Source organism: Elephas maximus, chromosome 13 (genome assembly GCF_024166365.1).
Source record: "Elephas maximus indicus isolate mEleMax1 chromosome 13, mEleMax1 primary haplotype, whole genome shotgun sequence".
In the NCBI taxonomy this organism is placed as follows: Eukaryota; Metazoa; Chordata; class Mammalia; order Proboscidea; family Elephantidae; genus Elephas; species Elephas maximus.
The window spans coordinates 35,544,356-35,564,777 of NC_064831.1; the positions used below are offsets into that span (position 1 = coordinate 35,544,356).

The 20,422-nt window shown below is 36.5% G+C and overlaps 1 long non-coding RNA gene across 3 annotated transcripts in view; it reads right to left on the reverse strand.

Moving 5' to 3' along the window:
- The window catches only part of LOC126087942 (uncharacterized), a 134,614-nt gene that overhangs the window by 92,016 nt on the left and 22,176 nt on the right, over positions 1 to 20,422 (reverse strand). For all 3 annotated transcript variants that reach the window (XR_007519908.1, XR_007519909.1, XR_007519907.1), the window contains exons 2-3: positions 12,695 to 12,838; positions 6,634 to 6,750 (exon numbers count right to left, since the gene is read on the reverse strand). This is a non-coding gene — a long non-coding RNA (uncharacterized LOC126087942). The remainder of the gene's footprint in view (positions 1 to 6,633; positions 6,751 to 12,694; positions 12,839 to 20,422) is intronic.

The following is a 20,422-nucleotide window of genomic DNA, read 5'->3' on the forward strand; positions in this document are numbered from 1 at the left end:
TCCAAGGTTAAACTGTGGTGTTCACAGATGGGCGATGTCCTGCAGAGGACCAAAACACACAGCGTGGCTTTTCATACAGTGGGCTACACATGCCTTCAAGGCTGTGAAGATCAGTGGATCTTAATATATTCTGAACAAGGAAGGAACCCATTTAGATACAGGCTGGGATCCACAGTTCGTGTTTATAAAGGGAGGGGAAAAACGGGAGGGGAAAAACAAATGTCTCAAAGGGTGGTGCCTGAAATATCAAACACACCAAAGGGCATCTGAGGTAAGATTCAGAATAGAACTTCCATAGTTCCCAAGCACTTACAAAAGCAAAGGTTAAAGTTCAGATAAGTTTTAAGCACTCTGCTGACTCTCTAGGGGTTACACACCCTCTGAATTGCTAGTCATTTCTTGTCATGAGCATCAAACTGCTGCAAAGGAATCTAATAGCAAGTGTCATATACAAAAGCAGCCGACATGCAATGTTGCGTGCAAGTAACACCTTGATCACTGGCAGTGTACACCATTTCTGTATGTTGGAAACATCACTCCAAATTTTATTTCTCCTGACTCCAATACTGTATCTCTTTTACTAACAAAAGAGTTTACCTACGATTTCTGAGCCCAGCACTATGCTAAGTGCTTTTTTTTTTTTTTTTTGGCATTATTTCTTGTAATCTTCCCAATAGTGCTATGAAGTCAATGTTATTATTATCCCTATTATGCAGACTTAAGGAGATCATGCTGCTAATAAAAGCCCAAAGTCACAGTGTGAATAAGTGGTAGAACCAGGGCTCAACCTCGAGGCAGGTGTACTCTAAAGCCCATATATTTAATTGCTACAGAATATCTTTCATTTTATTCTGAATATTCAAGGAAGAGGGTTGATACTTGGAGTGAAGGAATCCTGTTAGTATATGATAATGAGAGAGTAGAACTATTCATCTTGAATTGGCTTCAGTCTTAGTTGCCAGAGAGTGAAATCCTCAGACTGACAAAAGCAGAACAAATCCTGGTAATATGTTTGAGATCTTCCAAATTTTTGTAAGAACAGCAGGTAAGATTGTTGAGTCACACTTGAAACTTTTGAGTAATAATGGGGAATCAAATGGTAAGAGGGAACAGACAAATGTAAATTTGAGGTTCAAAGAGAAGAAGATAGATTTGGAAAAATTTATTGCTAAGGGTATATAGCAACATAAACAACATAAACTGATTATTAAAGGGATCATTTAAAGATCAGGCATCAAACCAAGACTAGAACACTAGGCAGAGCAATCAGAACTCAACCCAGACAGGGAAATCCAAAAAAACAAAGCAAGGTGAAAAAAAAAAAAGGCTCAAAACAGGGTAACAGCAGTGCTATTAAGTAAAAGAAGACAACATTACAATAATAAAGGGGGACTAAGAAATGTAGTCATATAGCTTCCATATGGACAGGAAGATACAGCAATACAAAGAAGTAAAAGTTAGGTTTACTTTTGGAAAAAAAAAAAAAAAGGGGGTAAATAATAAGGTAACCACAAAGGAGACAAACTATCCTACACATCAAAATAAAATATAAGAAAAAATACAGACTCAGCAGAAACAAAATCAACAACAATGAATATGAGGAAAGGACAATATATAAAGATAATCTACTCAGCACATAAAATTAAGTGGGAAAAAGAAACCATCAACAACACACAAAAAAAGACATCAAAATGTTAACATTAAATTCATACCTATAAATAATTATTAAAAAAAATGCTGCATATAAATAGAATAAATGCACCAATAAAGAGACAGAGACTGGCAGAATGGATTAAAAAACACAATCTGTCTATATGCTGCCTACAAGAGATACACCTTAGACTTAGACACACAAACAAACTAAAACTCAAAGGATGGAAAAAAATGTATCAAGCAAACAACAATCAAAAAAGAGCAGGAATGGCAATAATAATTTCTGACAAAATAGACCTTAAAGTTAAATCCACCATAAAGGATGAGGAAGGACACTATATAATGATTAAAAGGACAATATACCAAGAAGATATAACCATATTAAATATTTATGCACCCAATGACAGGGCAGTAAGATACATAAAACAAACTATCAGCAATGAAAAGTGAGCTAGACAGCTCCACAATCATAGTAGGAGACTTCAACACACCACTTTCAGTGAAGGACAGGACATCAGAAAGAAGCCCAATAAAGACACAGAAGATCTAAATGCCACAATCAACCAACTTGACCTCATAGACATATACAGACCACTTCACCCAAGAGCAACCAAGTATACTTTCTTTTCTAGTGCACATGGAACATTCTCTAGAATAGACCACATATTAGGTCATAAAACAAGCCTTAGCAGAATCCAAAACACTGAAATATTACAAAACATCTTCTCTAATCGTAAAACCACCAAAACCAAACCCAGTGCCATCGAGTCGATTCCAACTCATAGCGACTCTATAGGACAGAGTAGAACCGCCCCACAGAGTTCCCAAGGAGTGCCTGGTGGATTTGAACTGCTGGCCCTTTGGTATCAGGGATATGCTGATACCAGGGTTTCCTCTCTGACAATAAGGCCATAAAAATGGAAATCAATAACAGAAAAAGCAGGGAAAATAAATCAAACACTTGGAAACTGAACAATACCCTGCTCAAAAAAGACTGGATTATCGAGGACATTAAGGATAGAATAAAGAAATTTATAGACTCCAATGAGAATGAAAACGCTTCCTATCAGAACCTTCGGGACACAGTGAAAGCAGCGCTCAGAGGTCAATTTATATCAATAAATGCACAGATACAAAAAGAAGAAAGGGCCAAAATCCAAGAAATATCCCTGCAATTTGAACAAACAGAAAGAGAGCAACAAAAGAAACCCTCAGGCACCAGAAGAAAACAAATAATAAAAATTAGAGCAGAACTAAATGAAATAGAAAACAGAAAAACAATTGAAAGAATTAACAAGACCAAAAGCTGGTTCTTTGAAAAAATCAACGAAATTGATAAACCACTGGCCAAAATGACAAAAGAAAAACAGGAAAGGGAGCAAATAACCCAAACAAGAAATGAGATGGGTGATATGAGAACAGACCCAACTGAAATTAAAAGAATCATATCAGATTACTATGAAAAATTGTACTCTAACAAATTTGAAAACCTAGAAGAAATGGATGACTTCCTAGAAACACACTACCTATCTAAACTAACACAAACAGAGGTAGAACAACTAAATAGACCCATAACAAAAGGAGAGGTTGAAAAGGTAGTCAAAACACTTCCAACAACAAAAAAAAGCCCTGGCCTGGAGGGCTTCACTGCAGAGCTCTACCAAACTTTCAGAGAAGAGTTAACACCACTACTACTAAAGGTGTTTCAGAGCATAGAAAAGGATGGAATACTCCCAAACTCATTCTATGAAGCCAACATATCTCTGATACCAAAATTAGGTAAAGACACCACACAAAAAAGAAAATTACAGACCTATATTCCTCATGAACTTAGATGCAAAAATCTTTAACAAAATTCTAGCCAACAGAATTCAACAACATATCAAAAAAATAATTCACCATGACCAAGTGGAATTCATACCAGGTATGCAGGGATGGTTCAACATTAGAAAAACAATTAATGTAATCTAGTTGTTATCATATAAATAAAATAAAAGACAAGAATCACATGATCTTATCAATTGATGCAGGAAAGGCATTTGACAAAGTTCAACACTCATTCATGATAAAAACTCTCAGCAAAAGAGGAATAGAAGAAAAATTCCTCAACATAATAAAGGGCATTTATACAAAGCCAATAGCCAACATTATCGTAAATGGAGAGAGCCTGAAAACATTCCCCTTGAGGTCGAAAACCAGACAAGGATGCCCTTTATCAGTGCTCTTATTCAACATTGTGCTTGAGGTCCTAGCCAGAGCAATTAGGCTAGATAAAGAAATAAAGGGCATCCAGATTGGCAAGGAAGAAGTAAAAGTACCTCTATGTGCAGATGACATGATCTCATACACAGAAAACCCTAAGAAATCCTCAAGAAAACTACTGAAACTAATAGAAGAGTTTAGCAGAGTATTGGGATACAAGATAAACACACAAAAATCAGTTGGATTCCTCTACTCCAACAAAAAGAACATCGAAGAGGACATCACCAAATCAATACCATTTACAGTAGCCCCCAAGAAGATAAAATACTTAGTAAGCAATCTTACCAGAGCTGTAAAAGACTTGTAAAGAAAACTACAAAACACTTCTGTAAGAAACCAAAAAAGACCTACATAAGTGGGAAAACTTACCTTGCTCATGGATAGGAAGACTTAACAATGTAAAAATGTCTATTCTACCAAAGCCATCTATAGATAAAATGCAATTCTGATCCAAATTCCAGCGACATTCTTTAATGAGATGGAGAAACAAATCACCAACTTCATACGGAAGAGAAAGTGGCCCCGGATAAGTAAAGCATTACTGAAAAAGAAGAACAAAGTGGGAGGACTTATTCTACCTGATTTTAGAACCTATTATACCACCACAGTAGTCCAAACAGCCTGGTACTGGTACAACAACACATACATGGACCAATGGAACAGAATTGAGAATCCAGACATAAATCCATCCACTGACAAAGGCCCCAAAACAGTTAAATGGGGAAAAGACAGTCTTTTTAACAAACGGTGCAGGCATTACTGGATATCCATCTACGAAAAATGAAATAAGACCCATACCTCATTCCATGCACAAAAACGAGCTCAGCATGGATCAAAGACCTAATATAAAATCTAAAATGATAAAGATCATGGAAGAAAAAATAGGGACAACGTTAGGAGCCCTAATACATGACATAAACAGTATACAAGACATTACTAACAAGGCAGAAGAAAAACTAGATAACTGGGAGCTCCTAAAAATCAAACACCTATGCTCATCCAAAGACTTCACCAAAAGAGTAAAAAGATTACCTACAGACTGGGAAAAAGTTTTTAGCTATGACACTTCCAATCAGTGCCTGATCTCTAAAATCTACATGATACTGCAAAAACTCAACTACAAAAAGACAACCTAACTACAAAATGGGCAAAAGATATGAACAGACACTTCACTAAAGAAGACATTCAGGTAGCTAACAGATCCATGAGGAAATGCTCACGACCATTAGCCATTAGAAAAATGCAAATCAAAACTACAATGAGATTTCATCTCACTCCAGCAAGGCTGGCATTAATCCAAAAAACACAAAAGAATAAGTTTTGGACAGGTTGTGGAGAGATTGGAACACTTCTACACTGCTGGTGGGAGTGTCAAATGGTACAACCACTTTGGAAATCGATTTGGCGCTTCCTTAAAAAGCTAGAAATAGAACTACCATAGCATCCAGCAATCCCACTCCTTGGAATATATCCTAGGGAAATAAGAACCTTTACACGAACAGATATATGCATACCCATGTTTACTGCAGCACTGTTTACAGTACCAAAAAGATGGAAGCAACCAAGGTGCCCATCAATGGACAAATGGATAAATAAATTGTGGCATATTCACACAATGGAATACTACACATTGATAAAGAACAGTGAGGAACCTGTGAAACATTTCATAACATGTAGGGATCTGGAAGGCATTATGCTGAGTGAAATTAGTCAGTTGCAAAAGGACAAATATTGTATAAGACCACTATTATAAGAACTCGAGAAGTAATTTAAACAGAGAAGAAAATATTCTTTGATGGTTACGAGATGGGGGAGGGAGGGAAGGTGAGATAGGGATATTCAGTAATTAGATAGTAGATAAGAACTACTTTAGGTGACGGGAAAGGCAACACAAAATACAGGCGAGGTCAGCACAACTGGACTAAACCAAAAGCAAAGAAGTTTCCTGAATAAACTGAATGCTTCCAAGGCCAGTGTAGCAGGGGCGGGGTTTGGGGACCATGATTTCAGGGGACATCTAAGTCAATTGGCATAATAAAATCTGTTAAGAAAACATTCTGCATCCCACTTTGGAGAGTGGCGTCTGGGGTCATATATGCTAGGAAGCAGCCATCTAAGATGCATCAGTTGGTCCCAACCCACCTGGATCAAAGGTGAATGAAGAGCACTAAGGACACAAGGTAATTACGAGCCCAAGAGACAAAAAGGGCCACATAAACCAGAAACTACATCAGAGTGAGCTTCTTGGATCAGGTGGACACTTGAGACTATGTTGGCATCTCCTCCCTGGAAGGGAGGTGAGAGGGGTAGAGGTGGTTAGAAGCTTGCGAAATGGACACGAAAAGAGAGAGTGGAGGGAGGAAGCGGGCTGTCACATTGAGGGGAGAGCAACTGGGAGTATGTAGCAAGGTGTATACAAGATTTCGCGTGAGAGATTGATTTGATTTGTAAACTTTCACTTAGAGCACGATAAAATTTTTAAAAAAAAAGGATCATTTATTTGAAAACAAAACTAAAATCTCTAGACAGGCCTCTAAGTCTCAAAAGGAGAAAATGTGTTTCTTTTTTTCTCGATGGACCAATCTATCAGAACATAGCTGAAGACTCTGGCTACTGTTCTAATGAAAAGTATCTAGCAAAAGTTTGTACATATGCATGAGAGAGAAATACAAGGTCAATGGCATGCAGTTTGGTGAAGAAATAATTCAACAAACTTACAGAACGTTGACTGATTGAGTCTATGCCCAAACAAGAGTTTCTAATAGCAAGTTGTAGCACATACAGTGGGTAACAGAATCAGGATCCAAACAGTTCTCCATAGGATATACGGTTTATCTAGAAAAATAAAATTTAATATAGATAAATAAAAGCAAAATATCTTAGACATGAATTTCCTCAAGAAACATTGGATAATATCCCCAAATGGCATGATTGAGCATTCCTGATAATTTTTGAAAAATGGACAGACAAAACAAAGTTCTAATAAGAAGTTTAAATCAAGCAGCTAACACTACATTGGGCATGTATAAAACCTTGAGTAGAGAGAGCACCTAAAGATGCAAAATGGTTGGGCAATCTCAAGCTTCGTGAGTCAGTTACCTTAAGGTGTCCAGTGTGGTCTCATTTCTTTCCTAGGCTGGAGAAAGTCTGTAGCTCATTCTTTTTTCTTTCTTTGTTTACCAAAATTCTACGGCAAATGTTGACTTCTGCCCCCACACAAAATATCTTGCCATGACATTTAGAAAAGGCACTGTACATTGTCAACCTAACAGCCATTTGGACCCCTGGTGGCTCAGTGGTTAAGGACTACATCTGCTAACCAAAAGGCCAGCCGTTCAATTCCACCAGCTGCTCCTTGGAAACCATATGGGGCAGTTCTACTCTGTCATGTAGGTCACTATGCATCAAAATCAACTCGATGACAATTTTTTGTTGATGTTGTTGTTTGTGTTGTTTTTAACAGCCATTTGCTTCTTTTTCATGTTGCCAGAGCTCCAGTTTTGTTAGGTGTCCACCCTTCCTCACTGGGTTCAGATAAACTTTGAGGGATCAAATTCAGTCATGATGGTCTCACCTTCCTTGTCTATGACTGGTTTGGGGAAAAGGCATGCAACCCTTTTTTGACAAATCAGACATTTATGCATTCGTTCACTGATTTATTTCACAACTATTTACTGAGCTCATACTATGTGGCAGGCACTAAGTGCTGAAGAAACAGCAGTGAGCAAAACAGGAACATCTCTGTCCTCATGGATCCTAGATAATAACTGAGGAAGAAATAAAAGTAATAGGAACCATGAAGAGAAGTTTGCTAAAGGACTTTTGGGGAAAGATTCTTCACTTAATTTTTTTTTTTAGGTACCAAATGCAGAAACTATTCCTTATCTTTCTCTCACATTGATGAAACTTTGTGCTTCAACAACCATCTTTCACCATGGAAAGGAGCTAGGCTGGGATGGTAGAGCAGAAAGATGGAAAGAATCTTCGTTCCTCATGACATCATTGAACTACTATACTAATCAACCTGGAGCTATCATATTGCTTAAGCCACTTTTATTTGAGTTTTCGATTACATTCTGCTAAGAGCATGCTAACTACAATGACACAGTATACAGGTTTGGTAAAAAGATTTCAGAGCAATCTGCCTGATTTCTGATCTTTTTTTGTTTTTTACAAGCAGAGGTGACTGGAAAATTCATCACTTCCTTGATAATGGGTAATTACATGCCCTGTTTTGCTAAGTTTGTGCATTAGGCCAAGAAAAAGAAAAGTGTATATATAGAATGAAGATACACAGAAACCATCCCAATAAGATAAGAATATACATCCTTTGTAAATATATTTCAGCATAGGTCCAGATTGCTATTGGCTGGGACTGGAAAAAAAATTTTAAAAAGACTTATCATTACACAAAGATTAAGGTTATTTTGAGGCTATCCTTACTGTAACAAGGGTCCATCTCTAATCATCAGGTGAATACTGGTTAGCATGTTTAAAATAAGAACTGATTCTAGTTTCTAGGCATTGTCACTAGAGGATTAGAGTTGTATTCTTTAGTTCATATTGAAGTATAAGGAAATATTTACTGTTTTGTTTTATTTCAGAAGCTTTATCTAATGAATACACACAACAGAGAGAGACGACCGAATCATTTTCTAAATGAATATATACATTCAGTGGTATGCCGGAACAGCCTCAAAGCATCTTTTGAAAACCAATATTATGCATCTTCTTCAGTTCTGCCTTAAGTGATATATCACGTTGGTAGCTTGAAATCATTCATGGTGGACGTGTAACAAATGCTACAAAAATTAGGCTTCTCCTTACTGAAAAGTTGGTTGTTAACCATTTCCCAGCATATTCCCAGAACCCAGGGCCATAGCATACTAGTGTATACTAGATAAATATATATTTTAAAGGAATATATATATTTTTAAATCATATATATGTATATATGCATAGATACACATGATCATTAAAAGATGATTTAAAAATAAACTTCCTGATAAAAATATTAGATTAGAAAAATGTTCATTTTTATGCAGGTGTAGAATTTATATAACATAATCAACAGGCATTCCTAAAAGAGAAAAGAAAGAAAAGGCCAAAATAGATGTCTGAAGAGACTCCAAAGCTAGCACTTGAATGTTGAGTGGCTAAAGTGAATCAAAGAATTGGTGAAGTAAAAAGCTGAACAGAAGACTTCAAAGGGTGGTTCAAAAGACGAAATATTATAATGGCATGTGCAAAGACCTGGAGTTAGAAAACCAAAAGGGAAGAACATGCTCAGTGTCACTCAAGTTGAAAGAACTGAAGGAAACGTTCAAGCCTCGAGTTGCAATGTTGCAGGATTCTATGGGCAAAAAATTGAACGATGCAGGAAGCATCAGAAGAAGATGGAAAAGATACACAAAATTCATTGTACCAAAAAGAACTGCCGACATTCAATCATTTCAGCAGGTAGCATGTGATCAAGGACCAATGATACTGAAGGAAGAAGTCCAAGCTGCACTGGAGGCGTTAGTGAAAAATAAGGCTCCAGAAATTGACAGAACACCAACTGAGATGCTTCAACAAGCAGATACGACTCTGGAAGCACTCACTTATCTGTGCCAAGAAATCTGGAACACGACAACCTGGCTAACCAACTGGAAGAGATCCAGATACAAGCCAATTCCAAAGAAAGATGATCCAATGGAATGCAGAAGTAACCGAACAGTGTCATTAACCTCACATGCAGGTAAAATTTTGCTGAAGGTATTTCAAAAACAGTTGCAGCAGTACATTGACAGGAACTGCTAGAAATTCAAGCCAGATTCAGAAGAGGACGTGGATATGGGATATCAATTCTGATGGATCTTGTCTGAAAGCAGAGAATATTATAAAGGTGTTTACCTGTGTTTTATTGACCATGCAAAGGCAATAACCTCTTTGGATCATAACAAATTATGAATAACATTGTGAAGAATGGGAATTCCAGAATACTTAATCGTGCTCATGAGAAACCTATACATAAACCAAGAGGCAGTTATTCGAACACAACAAGCGGATGCTGTGTGGTTTAAAATCAGGAGGGGTGTGTGTCCGGGTTGTACGCTGAAAAAATAATCCAAAAAGCTAGTCTATATGAAGAAGAACAAAGCATCAGAATTGGAGAAAGACTCATTAGCAACCTGTAATTTAATGACACAACCTTGCTTGCTGAAAGTGAATAGTACTTGAAGCATTTACTAATGAAGAGCAAAGACTACAGCCTTCAGTATGGATTTGCACCTCAACATAAAGAAAACAAAAATTCTCACAACTAGACCGATAAGCACCATCGTGATAAACTGAGAAAAGACTGAAATTGTCAAGGATTTCATTTTACTTTGACCACAATCAACACCCATGGAAGCAGCAGTCAAGAAATCAAACACTGTAATGCATTGGACAAATCTGCTGCAAAATACCTCTTTAAAGTGTTAAAAAGCAAAGATGTCACCTTGAGGACTAAGGTGCACCTGATCCAAGCCATGGTATTTTCAATAGCCTCACATGCATGCAAAAGCTAGACAATGAATAAGGAAGACTGAAGAATTGATGCACTTGAATTGTGGTTGTTGGCAAAGAATAGAAAATAGCCCTGACCTGCCAGATGAATGAACAAATCTGTCTTGGAAAAAGTACAGCCAGAATGCTCCATAGAAGCAAGAATGTTAAGACTTCTCACTTAACTTTGGTGAGAAGAAACTGTTACTTTCTAAAATTTGGAGATAAGAAGGCTAAGATCTCCTGTGACTACAGAGAGCAAAAATCTGCCATGGGGGCAGGAAAGGAAAAATTTGTTCTATAGTACTTATTGAATGAACGAAAGAATGCTTGAGCATCTATACTTTTGCAATATATATTCAGGTTTCTTTTCATATGAAGACATGACCTTTACCTTGTTGATGAAACAGGAGATAAATGTCTTTCTTTTCTTCTTTCTCTTTTTTTTCTTCCTTCCTCTCTCAATTCTTTCCTTCTTCCTTCCCTTTTTTCTTTCTTTCCTCCTTTCCTCTTTTTTTCCTTCCTTCTTTCCCTCTCTTCATCCCTCCCTCCCTCCCTCCCTCCCTCCTTCCTTCCATTCTTTCTCAACAGACATTGAGTGCCTTCTGTGGACCAGGTCCTGGGTGCTACCTATGATTAAAACAGATAAGATGGAGTTGTTGTCTTTAAGAAGTTCATTATACTCTAAGAAAAGAAAAGATATTTAAAGATACCATGTATTCACCTGGTGAGTGTTATCTAAAAAACCCAGACCCAGTGCCGTCCAGTCGGAGCGACCCTATAGGACAGAGCGTTATCTGGTAAACAGTAAATGCTACCAAAATTTGAAGTGAGGTAGAGAGCTATGAACAGAAACCATGTGGAAACACTTAAAGAAAAAAGTCATGCTTGAACCGGCTTTGATGAGGTAATGAGGCTATGTAAATGGAAAGGAAGGACAAAAAAAGCAGGATAGCTATAAAATGAAACAAAACTAACAAAAAACAACAAATGTACAAATACATGTATTCTAGAGTTAGTGAATACCTTGCTTAGCCTAAGGTACATGTTTCCTGTAGAAGAGTTTTGAGAGTTAAGTCTGGAAGGATAGGGCGGGGTCATATAATATGATCTTTGAAAGGCAGACTAATATTTGGTCTAAAGATACAGTCAGAGAGGAGCCTAGTTAAGCAACAATAAAATATAGAGCAGAGCTTAACAAGAGGTATCTGTCATTGATTTAGGCAATGGAAAACAAAACTTGTTCCACTTACTGGACTGCAATGTTAAGTTGAAATAAGGCTTCAAAAGAAGAGTGAACAATTGAGAGCCAGAATACCATGCTAAAAACCCTAGGAATAAGGTGAACGTTTACACAGTTTACTGAATTTTGAGACTCCCATAATAATGGTGAATAGCGACACCAGGATTTTTAACTGTTAGACTTTGATTATAGCATGGAAAACAGTGAGAAATAATTTAAACACCAGAATCCCCAAACACATCATTACTTCCAAAAAAGTGAAGGTTTGAATTTTAAAACCACGACCAAAATGTTTGTTTTAAAAAATGTATACTCTGTTTAACTCATTCATCATGATCAATTGCCTCAAAATATAAATTTTTAAATGCTAATTTTGATGGTAAAAATACCCCTTCATGAATTTAGTCGCCTCCTAGAAAAACATTTATTAATCCAATTTCACTCTTCAGGATGAGAAAAGCTTGAGTACGCTAATAAGGAAAAGAACTGTTTTAATGAAATGAAACATCCTAACACAAAGCTACCCAGACTGTGCACCTCAAGAGTCTCGTTGGAAAATGCTAAATATTGTCAAAGGTCCCTCCAAGCCAAAGCCCTGCGGCATAATGAACTCTTCCAGGAATTATGTTCTAAATTAGCTGGTGTTCTTCTCGATCGTTTATAAGAACTTTAGAACCAGACCTTTGAAATTAAAAACCATCCATATGACACACCCTGGCAATATTTTATTCATTATATTAAGAAGGAAGAATTTCCACAGGTTAAATTTCTCATTGGCTCTGTGCCTCCAAAAACACCAGTTTGGAAGGTATGAGTCAGATTCTCACCTGGCAGATAGAATACAAAATGTACCCTTTTCAACTCATGAAGACAAGCCTGGACTCATGCCAGGAAGATCTCTCTGGCAAATGTATGAGCACTCATTGATAATATTTTAAACATCATCCTTTGTTATTAAGAGATGATTGATTATTTTTTAGATCGTTTGTGAAAATGAGTACTTACATGGGTTAAGATTATTTAAATGATTTCCTTCGATTTGAAGACTTTGGTGTGAAAGTCATCTCAATTGCCAATGGCTGCATCCCTCAGGAAAGTAAGGATTAAAAGTGATGATCCACTGAATTTTCCAAAGGTGCAAGAGTGTACCTGTTACAGAGGTAATTGAAAATCACTCCCAAATGAGTTTATTAATATTCTGCCTAATTTTCCTCCAAAAGTATGTGATTACTACACCCACACAAATTGAGAGAAGGATGAGGCTCTGATATTACACCCTACCACTTTTCCCCGTTAATTCTGTGCTTACCTCTGTATCAAGGAGAGCACTATTCATCGAGAGTGAAAGATAAACGCAGCTATAATATATTGCAAGTTTAAGACTACCAAAATATTTTGTAAAAGAAGGTGTTGGGAGATCAGTGGGCACCCCCACCCTGGTCTGGCCAATCCACAGATCACAAATGGTGAGTGTGCACAGGAATACGTTGTGTATTGTCCCTCCTGGAGAAGTTTCTCCTGCATTCCCTGCCACCTCCAGCCTACATAGGTTTGTTTATGAGTCCTTCATGCAATGCTACAGCGTGATTTCAAGCTCATTCATCAATGCTGGTACCTCATATGTCAGCTTTAGGCACCACCGAAAACTGAATGTACCAGTCCAAGAACAAATGTGGCACATATTATAGGGAAAAGACTCTGATTTCGCATAGAGACTACCCCAGTAATTTTGTCTTCAATAATCCCTGCTAATTTTTTAAAAGAGTGATTATATCTTCTTATTCATTTTTTTTTTCAATTAAACTTTACCACTACCAGTTGTTCTTAAGGGAATCTTTAGGTGCTGTGAAATTAAAGAGTAGTTTCAAAAAATAAAATTTTCAGATAGAAGTTGAGAATATGAAAGGCATTTACCCCATTTTAAAGCCAAACCAAACCAAACTCATTGCCATCCAGTTAATTCTATCTCCGGGCAACCCCACATGTCTCAGACTACAGCTGTGCTTCACAGGGTTATCTTGGCTGTAATCTTACGGATTTATATTGCCAGGTCTTTCTTCTGTGGCAGTGCTGGGTATATTCAAACAACGAACCTTTTGTTTAGTTGTCCAGCTCAAATCGTTTGAGCCACCCAGGGACCTACTCCATTCAATGGAGAGGGGAAATTTAATTCAATTTTTCTCTTGACTTGTGTGAGCTTCTTCAGCATCATGAGAGATTGCCCATAAGCCCAGATGAGCACAGCTCTCAGGGTTCCTAAATATACCCAGTACCATCCATATGCTCCAGGAAAGGACTTGTGAGCAACTGAAGCTCTACTCTAGAACTGCGCATGCTGTGTTTAATGAGAAGCGTCACAGTAGTCTGTGAACCAGGTATACAGGCGATGACTGAAGAGTGAGAGAAGGAGACCAAGGGAGCAGTTATGATGTTAGATGGAGAAGAAAGAAGATAAAACAAATTTTTTCAAAAAAGAGTAGGCATATTTAATCCCTTCAAAAAATAGCCAATTAATAAATAAGAATGTGTATAACTTTTTTCAAAAACATCAACACTTGGCATATATTTAATGAATCATTTATTTGAGCTACATCAGGAAAAAAAATAACAGTAAAGATTTTTTAAAAAAAAGACCCAAACCCATTGCCGTCGAGTTGATTCCTACTCGTCGCAGCCCTATAGGACAGAGTAGAACTTCCCCATAGAGTTTCCAAGGAGCACCTGGTGGATTCCAGCTGCCGACCTTCTGATAAGCATACATAGCTCTTAATCACCACCCCACTAGGGTTTCCAATAATAAAGATACACCCCAATAATATCTATACCAATAAACCACTTCAGCTTTTTACAGTCCTGTAGACATTACAGTCACTTTACATGTTGTCTTTAGCATGTCAAGAAAACATCTTTCATATTCTCATTTTAAATTATTTACGTCATTGCTCTTTGCTCCCTGGGATACTGTCATTTTCATATATCCATTATTAAACAAATACTGTGCCCTCATTTCCTTTTTCGTTTTCAGTGAAAGACTGGATTGAGATTTATTAGCATTTTAAATTTATTTTTCTAAAGGGAAAAAAAATACACAAAAAAATCAACCAAACTTTTCCCTGTGGTATTAAAAATCACTAGGTTGTCTTAAATTTCCTGCTTGTATATGCTTCTCTCACATTGGGAACTTGAGACATATTTTGAGTTGGCTTTTACCAAAGAGAACTTGAGTTGGTTCAAACATGAAGAGAGCTGTGGTTTCTTTAAAAAAAAAAAAAGAAAACTCTTTTTGTAACACTTTACCTGACCCCCCCCCCCCAAAAAAAATCGTTAAATTCAAGTGACTATTCAAAACTCAGAACGGGCATAGGTAATACGTTTCTTATTTCACTTTATGCATAGCAAAGGCTAAAACTGAAAAAATTATTGAGAATTACAAATATAGCCAAGGCAAATAAACCAAATCAGAACATATTCTAGATCGAAGAAATCAGTCAGAATCTTGTGGCAAGAAATATAAGACTAGAGGATCAACTTATATGGTAGACTCTTTGGTTTCATCCAGTTTGCCATAGATAACTTAATGTCAGCCAACTGTCATACACATTGGATACCAGGAAGCTCCAAGGGAAGATGACGATGGCTTAAAACCCCTTCACCATCACTGGAAAAACTCAAAGCATGCATCTTACTAGGTCATTAACTTCAAGTTTACCTGAAGTTTTCTTCTCAACATCATCTACAAAAGATTCAAGAACATTGGTCTTTTTAAACCAATGTTACCACAATTTCGCTAGTTAGAGCCGCCCGCCACAAACAGCCAATTCTTGAGACGGGGTGAGGTGGGCAGCAAGAGCTTTACCATATATACCAGTATATGGAGACAGAGGGGAATGATCTCCTCCTAAAGCTGTCTGTCTCAAGGAACTGCCGTCCAGTTGGAGTTTTTTAAGGGAAATGGGAACATGGGTTTTAGGAACTTGTGGAATGTCCATTCTCTTTCTGTTTGGTTTTGGTGGTCATATTTCAAACATGTTGATTTTTTTCTTGCCATTATCCCATCAGCCCAGGGGGTGGCTGGCGCCATCCTTCATCCTGTTTGACAAGCTTAGATTGATAGGACTTGTTTTTCAAGGTCCTAGGGGAAGCATTAGTTACCATTCAACTTTTAGGGGAGTTAGGAGCAAAATCATACTTGGAGACAGAGACAGGTTAGGGAAAGGAAAAATGGCACAGGTTTTGTTCAAGGTATGGCTGAACGGCCTGTTTCACCAACAACCTATTTTACTTGGAAACCACTCCTAACAGCAAATAATTCTTTGTTGGACTACCACTCCTAATAGTAAATAATTCTTTGTTAGACTTGATATAGTGATTTAAATGCTAATTCCACTTATTTGTATATGTCACATGCACAAAAAAGTCTTCTTATATCAGATAACAGCTATCAGATAGCAAACACAACAGTTTATTTACTCTAAAATGACTGTAGCTTAAGTTGAGTGTGGCTTAACTTAACACATTCAGATCATTTCTATCTTGTTGTTCTCAATATTCCCCTTTGGGAGTAAGCTAAGAAATGTGTACCTTTTTCAATCTTGTATTTATAAATAAAAAGATTTATTACCGAGCTTTAAATGTGGTCCTATTAAAGAAAAAATCTGCACTCAAAAATCTGTTTTGAAAAGTCCTCTTAAAAGAAAAATCACCTTCTAAAAGAATTACATATTCAAAGTACTGTATGTGATATTTTTCTTCAGATTGAAATGCCTGCTTGAAGGATAAATTATCTAAGTTTCAATAAGAGGCAGTGGTGGGGAATAAAAGCAGGCACTAGATTTAGCCAAATCCAGGTTTGAATCCTAGCTATGTCACTTAGGAATGCTGTGACTTTGGGAGATTTGATTAACTTTCTTCAGTTTTATCATATAATAATGAAGATAGTAACCATTCTTTTGTCAGCTTCTTATGAAGGTTACCATAGCATCAACTACAGGGGTGATGATCATAGGCAGTGCTGCATAGAGCACAAAGTCTGGGGCCAGGCATTCTGAGTTCAAGTTCCGCCCCTGACATTTATAAGATGTCACCTTGGGCAAGATACTTAAAGTCTCTTTGATTCTGTTTCACTACCTGTAAAATGGGAGGGAATATAGTACCTACCTTATGAGGCTTTTATGTTATTGGTGAATAACACATGTTGATTATTAAATAATATACTTGGGACAGTGCTCAGCACAGAATATACACTACATAAATATTGTTACTATAGAATAGACTCAATAAATTATAGATATTATTATTGCAAGGTAGAGTAAGAGGAGGTACAGATGTGGTAGAATGTGAGCAGGAGAAGCGAACCAAATGGCTCCGTTCCAACAAAGGTAGAATGATCCAAAACAACTGCCTTGCTGTAACAATTTTTAAAAATAGCTCCCTCTATCAAAATCTTCAGTCTCCAGGACCTGAATATTTTTTTCAAATCAATCATAAAGCTGGCATATATGCTTTAAAATTGTTCATTTCATATAAATAACCCATGGCCAAATATCAAATTTTAGAGCTTCTTGATTCCTTTTTCAAACCATGTTTCATACTTTTCATGACCCTTTCTATGTTCATCTCTTTATTTTATTTGTATACATTTTTCTCTCCAACCAGATTATCAATTTCTTTAACAGCAAAGATTTTGTGTTATTCACTTCTTTTTTTTTTTTTTGCTGAGTCAGTTCCAACTTATGGCAACTCCATGTGTGTCAGAGTAGAATTGTGCTCAAGGCTGACTTTTCAGAAGTAGATCACCAAGCCTTTCTTCCAAGGTGCCTCGGGGTGGACTCAAACCACCAACTTTTCAGTTAACAGCTGAACACATTAACAATTTGCACCACCCAGGGACTCCTTTAGGGTCTACTTTTTCCTAAGCCAGGAATAATGTTTAATGTTGTTAAACATTATGTTATTAATATTATATATGTTGTTAAACAATTAATCACCTCCACAGCTAAATATTTTGGATTCCTATAGGAGATGTATACTTTTATCTACCTCATGTAGTAAATCAATGTTTTATCTAATGCTTTAATTCAAATTGATGCGAGTCAACCAAAAGGAGGATTATGTTTTAGCATTACGTGGCTTTTATGCAGATAAAATTAACAAGCATCCTATTTTAGTATTACACTTTTCTTGCATAGCCAATAATCCATGTAAAGTATCAGGGGCTTTCACCTAATTGAATAAGGAAGATATGATTGTCACAGGAGGAACTAGAACAAAGAGAAAAAGGTAAGCAGGTATTTCTTTAGCTAGGAAAACTTCTTTTTTTTCTAGCATATCTTTGATAACTGTTTCATTCCCATTTATTTTGTTCTCTCCTTCAGGGATTATCCATTAGCTAAAGGTTGTCTCTCTTATTTATCATCTTGATCTCATCATTCTCATTTCTGTGCATAAAAATATGCATTTAGGAATTTCTCACAATTTCCTCTGCATCTTGGATTTATTTTCTCAGCATCAATTTTGCATTTGCTGGACTCCAGTGTGGATTTCAATTCAATTACTGCATTTTAGTGATTTCTCTAACATATTATTTCTCTACAAATATTTCATGAACTAAATGCTACTTTTATTAGAATTCAAATAGTAGTATTTTTAAATGAATAAAAGTTTATATTTTACAGATGTTTTGAAATATGAGAGATAAACACATTTTATTCTTTTATCAAATGCTGGATGATGGGAATTTAAAGACAATAACATATGCCCTACTTCAAGGATTTTAAAGATGATAATAATGGCAATAAAAAACAACACATTTAAGGTGTGTGTCTATGTCCTAAGGACTACACCAAGCATCATCTACTATAATCCTCATGACACTATGAAAGAAGTTTTAGAATTAAGAAACTGAAGTGAAGAGAGATTAAGTAACTTGTTCATGATTACTTAAAGTCATGTCTTTAACTTTTTCTTTCCCCTGCTTCTTCATTATTTTCTCTGTCTTGTCATAGTTCTCCCTCATTTAAATCAACACAAACATGACCATCACTAAATAAAATTATCATTCATTTGAACTGGTAATATCCCCCAGTTGCAAACAATTACATTTGTTTTGAGTCAAACCTAATATGTAAGATATAAAAAGTCGAAGTTAGCTTCAGTTAAAATATATATATATACACACACATATATATAATGCGAGGTAAAAATCATGTATGTATAAGGCAAGATAAAAATGAATAGGAGAAAAAAGTGGAAACTGATTAAAATAATATAAATATATGGCTTTGGCTTCTCCCGTGACCTAATCAGCTTTCCTGCAAAATTCTCTTAACTTCCTTCCATCTCCCTTATTCAGTTAACCACTGCACCACCAGAGCTTCAAAGTCTGAGACCTTTAGGGACTCCGTTTTTATAAATACTGGAACCGACGTTTTCCTTTACCAAGAAGACAAAATCATCTTTTAAACTCATTCTCTTAGAATAAGGATTGGCAAACTTTTCTCTAAAGGATCAAATAGTAAATATTTGGTGTGTTATGGGTCACATACTGTCTCTGTCACAACTACTTTCTGCTTTTGTAGCGTGAAAGAGCCCCGGTGGCACAGCTGCTAACCAAAGGGTCTTTGATTTGAACCCACCAGCCGCTATGGGAGAGAAAGACGTGGCAGTCAGCTCAGTAGAGATTTACAGTCTTGGAAACCCTGTGGAGCAGTACTACCCTGTCCTATAGGGTCGCTATGAGTTGGAATGGACTCGATCGCAGTGGGTTTTTTTTTTTTTTTTTTTTGGCGTAATGTGAAAGCAGCCGTAGACAAGATGTTAAGCAAATACCCATTGCTGTTGAGTCAATTCTGACTCATAGCAACCTATAGGACAGAGTAGGACTGCCCCATAGGGTTTCCAAGGAGCACCTGGTGGATTCAGACTGCCAACCTTTTGGTTAGCAGCCGAACTCTTAGCCACTACGCCACCAGGGCTTCCATAAGCAAATGAGTGTGGCTATTTCCCAATAAAACTTCATTTATGAAAGCTGAAGTTTGAAATTTTATGTAGTTTTCACATCACAGAACAATATTCTTCCTTTGATTTTATTTTTTAATTTTCATTATTTTTTCATTTAAAAATGTAAAAATCATTCTTTACTCATGGGCTGTCCAAAAACATTTGTACATGGTATATGTTTTGTTTTTTTATATGTGCTCCTGACTTAAACATAGTGAGTTTCCTTTGTAGCACTTACCGTATTTGTATAAGTTACTATTTTTTGTAATTATTTGAAAAATATTTGTTTACCCCATTAGACTATGAGTTCCATGAGGATTGGAATCACGTCTGTCTTTTTTATTTCTACCTCCAGTGACTGATAGCTTAGTACTTGGTATTCAATACTTAATTGCTTGATAAACAAATCAATTAAAGGAGATTTCTGCAGCCAATATGTTTGATTTAGTTCTTGTTTTCTAGTCCAATCCATGAATTCTGTATCTTGACCCTATTGCCCACTTTACCTAATTTGTTTTGGAGGAAAATAATGTATTTTTGTCTCATCTTTTTTTTTTTTAAACTACTTGTGTTACAATGTGTTAGCCTACATACATCATCTCTGCCTTTTTTTTTTTTTTCTTTTCTTTCTCCTTGGCACTTCTCCAAGTTACTGCTTCACATCACAATAATTTTGATTGCTGGCTGTGGAAAAAAAGTGACCACAGAATCTATGGCAGAGGAGAAACAGCTGGA